The 13,799-nt window shown below is 43.2% G+C and overlaps 1 pseudogene; it reads left to right on the top strand.

Annotated features, from left to right (window-relative positions):
- The window catches only part of LOC146348187 (NFATC2-interacting protein-like), a 50,502-nt pseudogene extending 36,942 nt beyond the window's left edge, over positions 1 to 13,560 (top strand).
- The last annotated feature ends 239 nt before the right edge of the window (positions 13,561 to 13,799 follow it).

Raw genomic sequence — 13,799 nt, 5'->3', positions numbered from 1 at the left:
CACTCATAAAGCCCACCGACAGGTATCCCTTTCTTCTAATCCGTGTGGGAACAAATGATACCGCCAAACGGAGCTACAAAGAAATCACGCCAGACTTTGAAGCTTTGGGAAGGAAACTCAAGAACTTTGGGGCCCAGATAGTTTTCTCATCCATCTTTCCAGTAGTTAGAAGAGTGATAGAAAGGGAAAGAAAAATACTCCGGGTGAATGACTGGCTACACAGGTGGTGCCAACTAGAGAGATTTGGATTCTGGGACCACAGGCTACACTTCCTGGAAGATGGACTGTTGGCAAGGGACAGGCTGCACCTCACAAAGCCTGGGAAGAATGTGTTTGGCCACAGCATGAAGAACTTTATCAGGAGGGCTTTAAACTGAATCCTACGGGGAAGGGAGATGTAAAGTTTGGGGTAACAATGGACCAAGGCTCATGCACCGTAACCAAGAGAACAGCTCTAACAGTGCCCAATAACAGTCTCCACAAACATGTAGGAAGAAAGCCAGACCATGAAGCACATGGTCTTCGATGTCTATATACTAATGCCCAGAGTAGGGATGTTGGAGAAATCCTCGACGGACCCCAATGAGGCCAGATTCTATTGAATCCGGCCAGCCGAAGTCCGTGGAGGATCGGATCTCCACCTTCTCCTGCAGGGCAAAGTCCTCAATGGCGGATCTTTCCTGCCACCGGCTCTGAAGCCCCAGTGATACGGCTCCCATGGCCGTATCGCTGGCTGCGTGGATTGACTGAGGACACAAATGGATGGGGGGCGCCATTTGTGGCCGTAAAGGCCTTAGTTTAAGGTAAATGCAGCTGTAAATGGCTGCATTTGCCTTAAACTAAGGCCTTTACGGCCGCAAATGGCATCCTGGACGCCATTTGCATCTGTGGTTTTCATTAACATGATAGGCTACGCAAATATTTGCATAGCCTATCATGTTAATGAAACATGAGCAGACGTCCCTGCTTTTACGAGATAGGCTACGCAAATATTTGCGTAGCCTATCATGTTAATGAAAACCACGGACACAAATGGCATCCAGCCATTTACGGCTGCATTTAACTTAAACTAAGGCCTTTGCAGCCGCAAATGGCATCCTGGACGCCATTTGTGTCCGGAGACTCATCCTACCTACCCCAGCGATACAGCCATGGCGGCCGTATCGCTGAGGCTTTGGAGCCGGCCAGTGGCTCTGCGGAACTGCCATGGAGCAGAGCCGGCTGAAGAGGATTCTGGGGGGGAGAAACAGATTGCCTCCCCCCCGTAGAGGATTCCAGGGGCAGGAACGGATCGCCTCCCCCCCCCCCGCAAAACAAAGGTAAGGGGGATTCGTACATCCCTAGCCCAGAGTATGGGAAACAAACAGAACAAACTTGAACTCTTAATACAGGAGGGAAATTATGACTTGATAGGTTTAACTGAGACTTGGTGGGATGACTCTCATGACTGGAATACAGCAGTTGAAGGATACTTCAACAGGGTTGTTGTTGTGAGGATAAAATGGAGAGGAGGAGGATAATGTAAGCCGCCTTGGGTTCCTTGCAAGAGGAAAAAAGGCAGGGTATAAATGCAATAAATAAATAAATAAATATAACTTGTTCAAAAAGAACAGGAGGAACAGAAAGGGAGGTGGAGTTGAACTATATGTTAAAAATACATACGTATATCCGCACAGAAATACAGGAGGAGGAGATTGGTAGCCCCATCAAGAGCATCAGGGTTAAAATAAATGGAGCAAAGAATAAAAGGAACATGGTGGTCAGAGTCTACTACCGCCCACCCAATCAAGGAGAAGATAAGGATGAAACTTTTGAAAAGCAAATAGCCAATGTTTCAAGGAAGCATGTTGTAGTAGTAATGGGGGACTTCAATTTCCCCAACATTTGTTGGGAGATAAATTCTGCAAAATATGGCCCCTCCAGGAACTTCCTGACTTGTGTGGTGGGTAACTTCCTCCTACAGAAAGTAGAGGAAGGAACTAGAGGACTGGATATCCTTGACTTGATCCTAACCAACAGAGATGACTTAGTGGGTAAAGTAGGAGTTACAGGAACTCTGGGGGAAAGCAACCATGCTATACTACAGTTCTTGGTTCTAAAGGAAGCAAAAGCTGAGTGTAGCCAAACACGTACCCTGGATTTTAGGAAAGCTGATTTTAATAAACTCAGAACAATGATCAGTAAGGTCCCATGGCAAGCAACTCGAATGAGAAGAGGAGTCCAAGATGGGTGGGAGCTTTTAAAAAGAGAAATTCTCAAGGCACAATTACAAAAAATTCCAACAAGAAGAAAAGGTGGAAGACAACAGAAGAAGCCAATGTGGCTTCACAAAAATCTTAAAGATGACCTAAAAACAAAAAAGTATACATATAGGAAGTGGAAGGAAGGCCAAGCAACAATGGAAGAGTACAGGCAGGTAGCACAGAATTGCAGGGATGGCGTCATGAAGGCTAAAGCTGAGAACGAGCTGAGGTTAGCGAGGGAGGCTAAAAGCAACAAAAAGGCTACATGCATAGTAAAAGACAGAGGAAAGAAATGGTGGTTCAGCTATTAAATAAGGATTGCAAAATGATAACAGATGACAAAGAAAAGGCAGAAGTGTTCAGTTCTTACTTTGACTCAGTATTCTCCCAAAAGAGGGTCTATGACCCCCCTGGCAAAGGCGTGGTACAGGCCAATGGAGCAGGATTGCAGCTTCAGATCGATAGGCATAAGGTCAAGAAATACCTAATGACTTTGAATGAGTTCAAATCTCCAGGGCCAGATGAACTGCATCCTAGAGGAATGAAGGAACTGGCAGAAGAACTCTCAGAACCACTGTCTATTCTCTTTGAGAAATCATGGAGGACAGGTGAAGTGCCAGATGACTGGAGGAGGGCTAATGTTGTCCCTATCTTCAAAAAGGGTAAAAAGGAGGACCCTGGGAAGTACAGACCAGTCAGTCTGACATCAATCCCTGGGAAAATTCTGGAGCACATGATAAAGCAATCCATCTGTAAGCACCTCGAAAACAATGTAGTGATTACTCAAAGCCAACATGGATTTGTCAAGAACAAATCTTGCCAGATTAAGTTGATCTCAATTTTGGATCAAGTAACCTCCCTTGTGGACTGTGGGAATGCTGTGGACAGAATATACCTCGACTTCAGCAAAGCTTTCGACAAAGTGCCCCATCCCATGATATCCTGATGAGCAAACTAGCTCAAAATGGGCTAGATGAAACAACTATCAGGTGGATCCACAGTTGGCTACAGAATCGGACTCAAAGAGTGCTTATCAATGGGATCTTCTCAAACTGGGGAGAAGTAACAAGCGGGGTACCGCAGGGCTCAGTCCTGGGCCCAGTGCTCGTCAACATTTTTATGAATGATTTGGAGGAGGAGGTGCAGGGAATGCAGATCAAATTTGCAGATGACACAAAATTGGGTGGGATAGCTAATACTTTGGAGGACAGAAACAAAATTCAAAATGATCTTGACAGACTGGAGCGCTGGGCAGAAAACAACAGAATGACATTTCATAGGGGTAAATGCCAAGTTCTGCACCTAGGAAAAAGAAACCGAAGGCACAGTTACAAGATGAGGGATACATGGGTCAACAACACTACAAGCAAGAAGGATCTTGGAATTGGTGTCGATCACAAGCTGAATATGAGCCAACGATGTGATGTGGATGCAAAAAAGGCAAATGCTCTTTTGGGCTGCATTAATAGAAGCATAGCTTCCAAATCCCGGGAAGTACTAGTTCTCCTCTACTCAGCACTGGTTAGGCCTCATCTGGAGTACTGTGTCCAGTTCTGGGCACCACATTTTAAGAAGGATGCAGGCAAACTGGAGAGGGTTCAGAGAAGGGCAACGAGGATGATCAGGGGACTGGAAACAAAGCCCTATGAAGAGAGACTGAAAGAACTGGGCATGTTTGGCCTTGAGAAGAGAAGACTGAGAGGAGATATGATAGCACTCTTCAAGTACTTGAAAGGTTGTCACAGGGAGGAAGGCCAGGATCTCTTCTCCATCATCCCAGAATGCAGGACACGGAATAATGGGCTCAAGTTACAGGAAGCCAGATTCCGGCTGAACATCAGGAAAAACTTCCTGACTGTTAGAGCAATACGACAATGGAACCAATTACCGAGGGAGGTAGTGGGCTCTCCCACACTGGAGTCATTCACGATGACGCTGGACAGCCATCTGTCAGGGATGCTCTGACTTGGGTTCCTGCATTGAGCAGGGGATTGGACTTGATGGCCTTGTAGGCCCCTTCAAACCCTACTATCCTATGATTCTATGACCCTTTCTAGTCTCTAGTATATCCCTGAAGGACTCCTCCCACAAATCAGTGAGGAGGAATCCATCGCCAAAACCTCTAATTGGAGTTATTTTGCTGTGACCACCGTAACCCACTTGTGTGAAACTTCACATTTCTTGGCCTTTACCAGGCCCATCAAGAAAGAAATCCAATAGAAACATTAGCTTGGCTTAATTTATATTTCAAATGGTGTTTTTGTCCTTTGCTGATGTAGTGCATTTAAATTTGGATAAGTGGGCATAAGGTTTTAAAAGGGCCAGTCTTTTGACTTAAAAATTATTGTAACGCAGTAGAGGTCACTGCACCTACATTTATCCGTACAATCTCACAGTGTGAAGAGCTACCTTTAACTTTCTGGAAAAGGAGAAAAAACAGCTGGGTACTTGTTCATATTTTACATGAAACCCCCAGTGCAATTTCACAAAGTTTGAAGGTCTGCCCTAAACCAACTCAATGGATTGTTTAAACAACAAATATTGTTGTTTTAATTACAGATATCCAAGAACTCTAATTGGAATTTTTAACTGCATCCCTTCAGATCCAATGACAATAATTGGGAAATTACTATTGGACAGAGCTTGATTTTAACATGTATTTACCCTTTCCTTTAAAAAGAGCAATGATCATTGAACTGTAAGAAGATAAAAATGTAGTATGTATTTATGAAATTTTGTTCTGCCTTATCGCTGAAGGCTCAGGACAGTTAATATTAAGAACACAATCAAAACATTCATATTAAGCCATGTTAGTGCTTGTATATATATTTTTTAATGTATTGCTTGTGTAGGTCCTTAGAGAATGTTGTATTATAAGACAGTAAGATTTTATATATGTCAGTTTAGTTCATTGGATGTCAGAACATGGAGTTTTAGCAGCAAGGCTGTTTTTAGAATATTCACTCAATTTTCGGTAAATGGATGATGTAGGCTGCAGCCTACTTGTGGGCTTCCCATCAGCATCTGGTTGGTCACAGTGGGAAACAGAATGCTTTACTAGATGGGCCTTTGCTTTGATGCAGCAGAGCTGTTCTTGTGCACTTATGTTCCATGAAAGCTCCCCCCCCCCTTATAATACAAGAAGTTAGTCTCTAAGGTGCCTCATGGCTCATACATTCAAAACACAAATCTTAAAATACTATTTTGAAAAATGATCTACGAAAACAACTCCCATCTCAATTCTGTCGACAAAATGAATAAAAGGATCATACATCATTTATGTGTATACTCAGGACACATCTATCTACACCACAGAGTTAAACTGATGTGCAGGACACACTCCTATTGCATGTTTACTTGGTAACAATTCCCACTGTGTTCAATGAGGATTACTCTGTAGTCGGCGTGTTCAGGATTGTAGCCTTTATAGCCATTTTGTCTCCACGGGGAACTGTAGTTCTGCGAGGGAAGCTAGGGATCTCTAACCAAGAATTCTCTGCACCCTCACCAAAATACAAAACCTAGAACACACTGGGGGGAAATCATGACAGTTGAAGTGGTAGAAAACCAATGTGTAAGTTTGTAATGCAAATCTGCCATCTGTCTTTGGCTTTAGCTTTATGAATGAAGGACTGGACTCTTTGTTTTGTCTGGCTGACCACGTTAACTAAAACTGATGTTTTTCCAACCCCAGTGCTCAGTGCAAAGATGTTGATGCTACTGAAGAGGAATCACTTAGTCCAGAGAGCAGTCTGCTCTCCTCTGCTATGGACCTGGGAGCTTAAAGCAAAAGCTACTTCTTGTCCCTTATCCCTTGTTCCTCATCTGTCTCTGTTTGGGTCAAATTACTAGTCAGAGCTCAGCATTAAAACAAGTGGCTCATCTACAGATAGTTAGAGAGGAATCCTATGGCCCCTTGACAGTGTTTGGGGGACAGAAGATGGTTTGGTTTCCTGGCTCTGAGGCTGAAGACAGGGCTCTGCCCTCAGAGCCAGAAAACCACACTCCCCTCCCCTGCCCCACCCCCTTGCAGCTGCTGTGGAAAGACCCGCACCGGCTATTCCTACAAGCTCGCAAACACAAGCTCGTAGAAGGGTGAAAGGGGGCATGCTGGTGGGCAGGGAGGGCAGGAGACCGGGACCATGGGGATACAAGCTATCCCTAGCCACCCTCTGCCTCCTTCCCTCCCCTTCCTGAAGCCTCCGCTAGACTGGCAAAATCACCCATCTAGCTAAAATGCAGGGCAGAACGTGCAGCAGTTATTGCTGCTGCCGATGCCCCAGCCACCCCTGTTGTCAGAGGTGCTCCTCCACATGGGACCGCATGTTTGTAAACACAGAGAATGTAACAGCAACGAATCATGGTGCAAGATATGTACAGCAATAATAGTGTGCACAACATACATGCAAAGAAAGAGTTGCCTAGGCAACACACTGCCTTCCCCTGTCCTTCACACTATCATTCCCAAGCAGCAGTGCGCATATACCCTGGCAATGAATTATACATGCGCAATAATTGTAAGCCAATTTAGAACTCTTGAAAAAAAATGATATATTTTTAATGTTCACAGATGTAACTCAGAATTGCAGATTCACTTACAATTTGAGCAGAGAGGGATTCAGAAGTCTCTTTTCCATACACAGCTGATACAAATGTAAATCCATATTGCAACGCTCATCTGAACTTGATTGACTCATCTGTTCATCTGGAGGGGATGCACATTCCTATTCAGGGCCCTTTTGTTGTGTGTATCTAAAGCAGGATTGGGTCTTCTATACATTACCCATATATCCTTAGATGTCCTTGTCGAAGCACTGCTATCTAAAATGTTACATTCATGTTTGGGATGTTCTGGCCATTTGGATAAATGAGATTGCACACTATTGTTATTATAGTAGCAGTCAGAGATTACAGCTGGATATATTTTGGGTTTTTTTTTCCATGAACGAGAGCAGAATAAGAAGAATTCTCACAACTGATGGATGGAGGCTATGGAATCTGTACTGATGTAGAGGGAAATAGTTAATGAGAAATTAGGTGCATCAGTGCTGAGAAAAGAAGATATAGTAACTATTAATACTGAAATATTATATTGTTTTTAATTAGCAAATGCTAATTGCACAATGGAACATTCAGTGCAAAAGAACAAAGTATCATGTGGAAAAAGAAGATAGCAAAATACTATTATGCTGAAAAGGTATAATAGAGAAAAACACAAAATGTGATAAAATGGGAAGCATGATTGTTCCTTCAAGCAGCAAAATGCTATTACCTGACAAAAATAAATGAAGGCTATTTTTCTTTCTATTCTATGCCAGGCATATGCACTACACCCTTGTTTCATCTACTGTGTTTGCATATGAGTTCAAAGAGAAATATATTACAATTTGGACAATTTGGCTGGGTGGAATCAAGAAATTCAGTGAGGTCCAGGGAAAATTTACTGTGAATGGATAAATTCTACAGGATGGAAGTGAAAGAAGAAGCACAAATAACAGAAGAAAGAGGAAGTAAAAGTTCCCATGCTACCAAGGAGGAATTCCAATTCTAACTTTTGTAAAAGGAATGTAATCTCTTCTATGGTCTCACCAGTGAAAGAGGGTATTCCACTCTTTCTGCAGTTACCCAAGCACATCAGAACAGTGTCTGAGCCTTGCAATAACCTGGTGGGAAACCACGGTGCAGTGGAGGCTGGTGGCTCCGATTTCAGTGGGGCTGTGATTCCATAGTCTTAGTCGGAACCAGCCAGAACTCTAAAGGAACTATCCAAGGTGCTGAACCCTATCCCCATAATGTCCATGCTGGCTGGGGCTGATGGGAGTTGAAGTCCAAAATGTCTGGAGGATACCAGGTTGGGGAAGGCTGGCCTAACTGCTCTGATGGGCCTATTGAGTAAGGATCCTGCTACTAGCAAGAGAGTGTGGCTGGTTCCTCACACTTAGGCTAGCTTCAGTGTTCCATCTGAATGTTGTCTGGCACAGCTTTTGTATGTTAGGGATTTATGTTCTGCCCCTCTGCCATAATTTGGTGGAGGACAGAAAGCAGGTAGGATAATAATTGCCTGTATGCAGCACCAGTCAGAAGCCAGATTGCATCTTTCTGTTCATCAGTCAAAGGAATTTGTAATGGTAAGTGGGACATAGGGCACAAGCTTTAGCTGCCACAGCACAAACCTGTCGGACACATTTGTAGCATCCATCTCACTACCTAAAAGGCACACGCGCTGGTTTCAATTGTGTAACTGGCATTCACTAATCATACCATTAGATTTGAAGTATCACAGTTGCAATGCCACTGTTGCTTATTACATGACTAGAATATATTATTTGTTATGAAAAATGCAGTAAAAAGATGGAAAAGACACAGAGGACTTAATTAAAATTAATTCCACTCCAAAAACAAAACCCTCTAACCATAATGAAATCCTGCTAGCTATGAGCTGAATCCCACATGTAAGCTGCAACTTTGCAGAGATGTAGAGACTTTGATAAGAATCACAGCCCCCCAATTATGCAGGTTAATAATTTTCTTTGTGTATTGTATGGTGAATCTTTCCACAACACATCACTGGAGTAAGTGTAAGATGATGCACACTGGAGTGCATGATCCAATTTTACCTACATGCTAATTGGATCTGAACTGGCTGTGACTAAGGATGGACAAATCTGTCAATTTCAGAAGCTGCAGCTTGTGCAAAACACGGTGGTCAGATTGATTACAGGGACAAGAAGGTCTGAACATATAAGACCAACTCTGGCCCACTTGCACTGGCTGCCTGTAAGTTTCCGATCCCAATTCAAGGTGCTGGTTTTAACCTATAAAGCCTAATATGGCTCGGGACCAGAATACCTGATGGAGCGTCTCTCCTGACATGAATCTACTTATGTTCAGCATCTAAGGCCCTCCTCCAGGTTGCATCCTCTGAGGGAGGCTCAGAAGACGGCAACAAGAGAGAGGGCCTTCTTGGTGGTGGCCCCCCAGTGTTCTCTCCAACGAGGCCCACCTGGCGCCAACATTGTTATCTTTTGGCACCAGATTAAGACGTTCCTTTTCTCTCAGGCATTTGATAGCATATGATGAGTTTTTAATCAAGTCCTGGATTTGTCTTATGGTTGATTGTTTAAAATTGTTTTTAGATACATGTTCCCTGTGTGTGTGCTGTCTGTTTATGTTTTTATCTAAATGGTTTTACGTTTTGTAAAATGTACTTTTAATGGTTTTTAATCTTTGTAAACTGCCCAGAGAGCTTTGGCTATGGGGCGGTATAGAAATGTAATAATAATAATAATAATAATAATAATAATAATAATTCTGTTTGTCTCGGTTTCTCATTTTTCCAATCTTAAATCCAATTTGTGCCAAACTTCAGACTTTTAAAAAACTTCACATGACAATTTGTATAGCTTATTGTTTAAATTTCTCCTAATACCTGGATTTTTATATGTAATTTTGCCTCATATACACACATTTGCAAGCAATTTTCCTAATATATTTATTCATTATTACATTTATATCCTGCCTTTTCCCTTCTTTCAAGGAACCCAAGGTGGCTTACATGGTCCTCCCCCTCCTCCTCTCCATTTATCCTCACAACAACCCTGTAAGGTAGGTTAGGCTGAGAGTCAGTGACTGGCCCAAAGTCACCCAGTAAACTTCATGACCAAGTGGGAACTAGAACTGGATCTCCCGAGTCCCAGTCCAACACTCTAACTACTATACCACAGTGGTTCTCTATAATGCATTTTAAATGTTATTTTCACTAGTACACACATTTTTGTGTGTGCACCTTCCCCTAAAATATGCATTTTTGTACCCATTTTTTGATTGGAGAACTCCACTGCAGGATTTGGAGAAGTGCAAATTTTGAAGGATAATTGAGTTTCAATTTGCCAAAGGCAAAGTACAGGCTGAAGGGTCAGGATTGCAGCTTGAGATTGATAGGCATATGGTCAAGAAATACCTAATGACTTTGAATGAGTTCATATCCCCAGGGCCAGATGAACTGCATCCTAGAGTAATAAAGGAACTGGCAGAAGAACTCTCAGAACCGCTGTCTATTCTCTTTGAGAAATCATGGAGGACGGGGGAAGTGCCAGATGCCTGGGGGAGGGCTAAAGTTGTCCCTATCTTCAAAAAGGGCAAAAATGAGGAACCTGGGAACTACAGACCAGTCAGTCTGACATCAGTCCCTGGGAAAATCCTGGAGCAGATGATAAAGCAATCCATCTGTAAGCACCTTGAAAACAGTGCGATGTTTACTTGAAGCCAACATGGATTTGTCAAGAACAAATCCTGCCAGACGAAGCTGATCTCATTTTTTGATCAGGTAACCTCCCTTGTGGACTGTGGGAATGCTGTGGACAGAATATACCTTGACTTTGGAACAACAAAGTGCCCCATGATATTCTGATTAGTAAACTAGCTAAAAGTGGGCTAGATGAAACAACTATCAGGTGGATCCACAGTTGGCTACAGAATTGGGCTCAAAGAGTGCTTATCAATGGGATCTTCTCAAACTGGGGCGAGGTAATGACCGCAGGGCTCAGTCCTGGGCCCAGTGCTCTTCAACATTTTTATTAATGACTTCAAGGAGGAGGTGCAGGGAATGCTTATCACATTTGCAGATGACACACAACTGGGCAGATAGCTAATATCCTGGAAGACAGAAACAAAATTCAAAGTGATTTTGATAGGCTGGAGCGCTGGGCAGAAAACAACAGAATGAAATTGAATAGGGATAAATGCTAAGTTCTGCACCTAGGAAAAAGAAACCAAAAGCCCAGTTACAAGATGGGGGATACTTGGCTCAACAATACTACAAGTGAGAAGGATCTTGGAATTGTTGTCGATCACAAGCTGAATATGAGCCAACAATGTGATGTGGCTGCAAAAAAGGCAAATGCTCCTTTGGGCTGCATTAATAGAAGTATAGTTCCAAATCCCGGGAAGTACTAGTTCTCCTCTACTCAGCACTGGTTAGGCCTCATCTGGAGTACTGTGTCCAGTTCTGGCACCACACTTTAAGTAGAATGCAGACAAGCTGGAGAGGGTTCAGAGGAGGGCAACAAAGATGATCAGGGGACTGGAAACAAAGCCCTATGAGGAGAGACTGAAACAACTGGGCATGTTTAGCCTGGAGAAGAAAAGACTGAGGGGAGATATGATAGTGCTCTTCAAGTACTTGAAAGGTTGTCACAGAGAAGAAGGCCAGGATCTCTTCTCAATCATCCCAGAGTGCAGGACACGGAATAATGGGCTCAAGTTACAGGAAGCCAGAGTCTGGCTGAACATCAGGAAAAACTTCCTGACTGTTAGAGCAATACGACAATGGAACCAATGACCTAGGGAGGTGGTGGGCTCTCTGACACTGGAGGTGTTCAAGATGGGGCTGCACCGCCATCTGTCAGGGATGCTTTGACTTGAATTCCTACATTGAGCAGGGGGGTAGACTTGATTATCTTATTTGACCCTTCCAACCCTGCTATTCTATGTTCTATGGGTATTTGTTCGAAAATGCATCTTTTTCCCCCATTCCTAGCTGTAACTCTACAGGAAAGAGAGATAATGAGGGTGTGGTGGATAGCTCAATGAGACCATCAGCTTGGCATTCAGCAGGAGCAACGATGAAAGGCAAATTCCATGTTAGAGATTATTAGGAAAATGACTTAAAAGAAAGCAGCCAGTTTCATAATGTTCTTACATAACTCTACTTCATGACAATATTTGGAATATTGTGCACAGTTTTGGTCACCCCAACCTGAAAAAGATATAATAGATTTAGGAAAAAGTGCAGAATGGGTAACCAACATGGTCTAGGTGTTGGAGTACCTTCTCTAGGAGGAAATGCTAAAGTATTGAGGGATTTTTACTTTAGGATAAAAGACAGTCAAGAAAGGACATGTTAAAGGAAGAAATTGACAGAGTAGGATAAGTAAATAATAATGAGGATAATTTTCATCCATACAGCACTTTCTCTGAGTTAAAAAAAATATTTTGCTATATTGTATATACTTTGCACATTCACATTAGTCAGGTATGATTAGCACAATTATGATACATAAAATGAAAGACTGAAAGAATTCAGACTGTGACTCTAAGGAAGAAAATTCACAAGAGGCAATATGGTTTAAAAAAGAAAGAAAAGCAAACTTAACTAGTGAATGGTTGGGGGAGAAAGTAGATCAGGGACATCTATTCATTTTGTCTCAAACAAGAATAAGAACACATTCAAAGAACATATCAAATGTGTCAAATCCAAAATTGATCAAGGAAAGCCATTTTCAAATAATAACAAACCCCAAAGACCTGTTGCCGCAGGATACCATGGAGGCCAAGCCCTTAACAGTCTTTGTTGTTATTGTTAGAATTAAATGTTATGTGCAAGGTATGGACAATAAGGCTACACCTGAGATCCCAAGGGCACAACCCTATGCATGCTTAGACAGAAAAAAAAGTCCTACAACTGCCAGCATGCCCTACCAGGACTGGCTGGGGCATGCTGTGAGATGTAAGACTTACATCTAAGCAAAGGTGGTTAAGGTCAGCTATAAATGTTATAATCCAAATTAATGATTTGGGGCAAGAAACAGTGTCTTGCAAGAGGATTTTGGTGCCCGGATGATGCTTTACCTCTGTTTGCACCACCAGCAATTCAGAGCTGGGAGAAACCCCCAAGAGGTCCCCCTTTAAGCACCGCCACCTCTTCACTGACAGCGCCATCTCTGCAATCCCAATCTTCTTTAAGAAGGTTCAGAGCAGTTTCCAGCATTTCCCTGACTCTCTGAAACTGCCAGTTCAAATCCCAGAGCTGTCCTCCACATCCCAGGTCCTCAGTGCGCCAGAGGAAGTGGAAGAGGCTCCTACAAAGCAAGTGGGGCAAGGAACAAGATGTTGAAATCAATTGTCTTCGCTGCTGCCACAGCCAAGGAAGCAGCCCGATGGAACCCACAACTTTGATCAGAGGTCCAGGAATCTGACCGTCTCCCTCTCAGCTTGCAGGATGAAGGGACAGAGGCTGATGGAGATGATGTGGCAGCTGAGCCCTCTGAGACCCAGGAGCTGGTGCCAAAGATTCCATTTTGGATTGACCTCTAGGGAGTCCCAATTTGAACAAACAACAACCTTCAGTGGGTGGTTTAACACATGGACAGATGCAGAAGGTATGCCCAAGCAGAATGCTTTTCCTGCTCCAGGATCTAGAACTCCTGATGGGCTGGGCCTGGGGGTGGCTGATAAAATTGGTTATGTAGTGGAGGCAACTAGCAGAGAGAGTGATGACTCAGACCTGAACTACATGTTTCACCAGTCATGTAGCTGAGGCTTGTCTTTTGATTTACTCCAGTGTAAGCACCTGGTTTGGATCAGGGCCACCATGCTTAAACCTACCCCCCCACACACACACATCCACACACAGACACACCCTTTGCTTCCTGAACTCCCCCTCTCCATGGGGGGGGGCGGGGTTTAACAAAAAGAAAAAAGGCCTCTGTTGATGCCAGTGGATCACTCAGAGAAAAAAATAAAAGTGATTGGTTTAGAGCTCTGACAGTTTGACGG

This window comes from Heloderma suspectum, chromosome 4 (assembly GCF_057233095.1).
Source record: "Heloderma suspectum isolate Gila_16-S chromosome 4, 16-S_ref, whole genome shotgun sequence".
NCBI lineage: Eukaryota > Metazoa > Chordata > Lepidosauria > Squamata > Helodermatidae > Heloderma > Heloderma suspectum.
The sequence above is the reverse complement of the archived record's forward strand: the minus strand, read 5'-3'. Positions and strand labels throughout refer to the sequence as shown.